At 47.3% G+C, this 5,000-nt stretch overlaps 1 pseudogene; it reads right to left on the bottom strand.

Moving 5' to 3' along the window:
- Positions 1-4,875: 4,875 nt before the first annotated feature.
- The window catches only part of LOC120907294, a 5,087-nt pseudogene continuing 4,962 nt past the window's right edge, over positions 4,876-5,000 (bottom strand).

A 5,000-nucleotide genomic window follows, 5' to 3' on the forward strand; every position in this document is an offset into this window, starting at 1 on the left:
GCTTGAACACGAACTACACTCTTGATCACGCGAGGCGCAAGTCCCCGTGACCACCGAGATTTGTTCTGTGACGCCGGAGCGTCGTTGGCGCCACTCGATAGACTGCACAAGCAGACAACGTCGGATGCATTGCACACGGCTAGCGGATCTACTCTCTGCACTGCGTCGGGTGTTCCTACGTCTGTCTGGAGACATTGCTAGGCCAGTACGGCACTCTGCGCACTCTTGCTTGTCCTCTTCGAGCGACGGGCCTCTAAGCGGGGTTGTATTCCGGTACGACACATCGACTGGTACACATTGCACGCACTAACGATCTCTGCACTGAATGGAACTCATTCATAACCACCGTGACGGGAGACTTTGCTAGTACGCACGATACTCTGCGCATGTGCACATGTTTTACAACCCAACCAACTTAAGCACCTAGGGAAGTTGTGATGCCATCTGAACACCCACCGACTGATGCATTGAACGGCTAAAGTTGACCTTCAATCCGAACTGGCACTTTGCGGCGTGGAGGCAGTTGCGCGACCACTCCTATCCCAAACCAACAAAGCATGGTGTATCCTAAGTGTTCGGTACAAGCACACCACGACGGGACACATTGAACGGTTCAGCGATCTCTGCACTAGTGGAAGAACTCCAACGTGATACGGGAGACATTGCTCTAAACCGAACGGCATCTCTGCGCGTTTACTTGACGCACCCCCAACTTGGTCAACTGTTGGACTTTTTCGTAATCACGGCGGGACACATTGAACGAGCTCTAACGGATCTCTGCACGCATGGAACATGGTGGCGGGAATCATTGCTAGAACCGAACGGCGCCTCTGCGCGATGTACAAAGCCCAACAGGAACCTCGTATCGGCTGCCGAGCCGGAGCTTGAACAACTTGGACTTTCACCTCTAATTTATATCAACTCACCACTCCCCGAGGGATCCGCAGAATTGCTTCTGGGTCCCGTATCGTTATTTGCGATTCGTGTTTGCATTACACTACATTGAACTATTCCAACTTGTTTATCCGCATGGCGAACATTTGCTGCATAGAACATTTAAGTTCCACTTCGCTCTCCCTACGTGGGTCTGAGCTTCGCTCTCAGGGAAAAAATATGCCACATTTGGTAGGGAGACCCGGTTTCATCACGCTTTGTGCCCTGCACCATATATACCCTCATAAATTTATTCATTGGATTAGATCCAAGGAACACCAGATCATGCACCACTACCCATTATAGCTCATCGAGCTTAGCGTGAATCCTTCGGGTTTCCCTAAGAAGTTCGATTGGTCTTGCAGAGTTTAAAGACAACGAAGCTTAGTTTCAAGCAATGGTTAATATACGCGTATTCAAAACCCTTAGCTGTTACAACTTTTTACTAGAAACCATCACGACGAAGTCTTTGGGTCCGTAGACCCGTGATGTACTGCTCCAGGGAACGTTTTGATAGGGTGGAAGCTCAAAATCATAGGTTAAAATCATCGGCAGAGCCCACCAGACACCACTTTTGCTTCATTAGTTCGGACTATAGGCATACGACGATTTTTATCGCGGAGGGGACGTATGACCCAAACGGGGGCTTAATGACCCACTGCCACTGCAAACCATGCTCCTACGACTAAATAGAGGTAAAAACTACGATTTGGTGCAATCTTCATGTTTGACCTCGTAGCAAGGTACCCTCCCTATAGTAGGCAATGAACAAATGATCATAATCCCAGGAGGGCAAAAAATGGGAACCCGAAAGGAAAGCGCTGTTGGCGCGCCTAAGCTACTGGCCCGTAGAGTAAAATGGTACCCCCAACAAAGTTGTCGATTGACATTCTGATTGCACTTTTCATCATCTAGGGTGCGTTCCTTACACGTTTTGAGGTGTTTTAGCGAAAAACATGTTTTGAGCCACACGAGCTCTCCGGCCCGTTCGGTGCACATTTTTGAAAAAGCTAGGAGCTGCCCCTAGGTTCGGGGTGTCACAAAATATTGAAAAGTGGTCAAAAACCGCTATCCAGAATCGGATGTAGAATCATTAGACGAACTTAAAATTGTTCTACAACCCCCAGTCCGACGCCTCGTATTCGAGATATAGCACTTTGTAGGTCTGACCGAGCAATTTTGTACTGAAATGTATGGCGGACATGTTATTCATTAAACAACATTAACTTGCATCGTGCCCTACTTCATCGGCACAGCTACTATCGACTATCTATTGTTGAAATGGATTGAGTTTGACCATTTTAGCTCTTTTCTTATGCCGTGCACCAACAGTGTGTACCGATCAGGGAAAGTACACTACTTACGCGTTCATGGATGTATATGTTGGTACAAGTTGCCGGTCGGAATAGCAGTGCACCAAAACTGTGTACCGATCAGGAAAGTACAAGACGGAGGGCGCAGCCCGAGCGTACGCGTTCATAGATGTCCATGTTGGTACAACCTACATGTACGTACCTTGTTTTTGTATCAAAAGTTCCAATAAAGTGTTTGTATGCTTAAAACGCTTATCTCAACCGGTCACCTTTTGGCCTGCCCTTTTATAGACAGAAACCTAGAACGATACTCGCGATGTTTGTGTTTTTCCATTCGCCCGGGACGACGAAATGAGCTCTGTGCACATCGTGCAGAAAACTGTCTCCTCCTCGTATGTTTTTGTCCCTCCACGCATATAATCACCCACATTTGTGTTCAACACGGACGGCGCAGCCCGAGCGAACGCGTTAATGTTTATGTTTGTGCACACTAAAGTTACAATCCTAGGATTTGGTTATTGCGTCGCAGTGCCCGACCGTCGCGGACACCATTCTTGGACAAAAGTCCAAGTACGTAGAGTACATTCCCTAGGTATGTGCCCGTTCGTGACTTTCGTTGCGTGCTTACAGACACGCTTGGGTATGTTTACCATACAAGGTTTACTAGGAAAACCTGGGAAGGACGCTTGCCCTCCCGTCGCGGACACCATTCTTGGAAAGAAGTCCTGGTACTTAGCGTTCTTTAATGTACTTGATCAGTTTGTATTGCAATTGCTTTGTGCCATTGACTTTTGCTAATGCTCACTAAGGGGTGTTCGTTTGCGATGTGTATGATAAGCAACTGTCTATTCTAACCAGCAGTTAATCAACACTTTTCACCCAAATCATAGGAACGTAGAGTACTTTCCCTGATCGGTACACAATTTTGGTGCACCTCTAACTTCGCCAGCACTTTATCGTTACGTTTTGTGCACAACCTTGGGACATGGTGTAAGTTTCATCATTGTTATGTTTGATTCGGTTTATTATGATTGAAAAATACGCTACGTCCCAGAAATCTGAACTCGAATACTTTTGCCACGTTGCGCAAAAGCTGCTGAGCAACTCCTAGCCGTTTACCGATTTATAATTTAATTTTCGTTGTTAGTTTTAAAAATACGCTAAGTTCCAAAAATCTGAACTCGAATACTTTTTCTATGTGCCGCCAAAAGCTACTGAGCAACGCCTAGGTTGGTACATTTTGGTACATGGAGTGTATGCGTGCAGGCGTACTGCCGTGCTGGACCGGAAAATCGCACTTGCTACTAGAACGTAGAGTAATTCCCCTAGATAGGTGCTTTTGCATGCCTCTGTTCGACGTCCATGCAACTTGGAACGTGCGACACACGTAGCTAGGCTTCCCATACATATTCCCTAGGGTAGCACCAAATTGCACACTTTCAGGGGTATATTTTGGTACGGTGTACTGTGCATGGTACAAGTATCATTAGCTTGTGCAATTTATTTTGCATCAAGTTGCGATTGCTGGTGCGTCGAGATAGGAGTGTTTCGCGACTTTTGCCAAGCTTTGGTGCCATTTGGTGAATAATTAATGTTCTAGCCACAATAAACGTGCCACATAATGCCAATAACGAAAACGCCATTTTCAAGGGACTTCCAGTCAAAATGTTTGCAATCAGCGCTTTCCTGTCGAGTTCAGGATTTGGGACTTAGCGATTTTTTCACGATCCAATCAAACGACCAGTTCGTGAATAAACAATTCATACAACAGTGCATCCCTTCAAAGTAGAAAGAGCCGAATGCTAGGAGCTCCAGTCAAAAACGTTGTCATTGGCGCTTTCTTCTCGAGTTCAGGATTTGGGACTTAGCGTTTTTTCACGATCCAGCCAAAAGACCAGATCGTGAAATAAACAATTAATACAACTGTACTAGTACATCCCTTCAACTGAAGCAAGCGCACCATACATGACCCGTACGCTAATCATCCAAGCACATGACACGTCAACTAAGTCAACACATGATACAACTTGGAAAACTGACGGGTAGTAGGTCATCTCGTACACGACGACACACCGACCAAACCAGGTCAACACGTCACATGCACAAGACATCCTACTACCAAGGCCGACCACCTCGACACACGACCTGTTAACCGAACATGGTCAACACCATCATGTGCAAGGCAACCGGGCCAAACGGGTCAACTTATACAACTTGTAACGAGCATGTGTAAGCTTACTGGTGTGGTCCGCACGGTCCTCACATCAAGACAATCAAGTCGAGAACGAGGCACGCCGACAAGCTCATTAGTGTTAAGTGTCCTTCTCCATCCTATGTCAAGTCACTCGTCTGACACGGAAGTAGCCAACTCTTGTCCACTAGTATAAAGGAACGGTCTCCAGACCAGGTCAAGTCACTCGTCTGACAAGGAAGGAGCACGCACCAAGCTTCACCAGAGCACGGTACCACGGTCCCCAGACCAAGATGGTTAGTTACGCCAACGAGGAAGGGGCACGCGTTCCCTTGCTACACTCAACTTAGTACACTCATGCTCTCACAAGAGTATCCCCTGTGTCGACGTGGTCCCCAGACCAAGACGAGCTTGCGCACATCGAGGAAGGGGCACACGGACAAACCACCAAGCATGGGTCGCCTGAGAGGATCGATGCGAACGCATCTCTACAACTCGCAGCTCCCAGCCTGAAGTCCCGTCGTTTGCGGGCGGTTGATAGGTGTCGAAACTAGGTATATCCA

Source organism: Anopheles arabiensis (assembly GCF_016920715.1).
Source record: "Anopheles arabiensis isolate DONGOLA chromosome X unlocalized genomic scaffold, AaraD3 X_pericentromeric_contig0003, whole genome shotgun sequence".
NCBI classification, from domain to species: Eukaryota; Metazoa; Arthropoda; class Insecta; order Diptera; family Culicidae; genus Anopheles; species Anopheles arabiensis.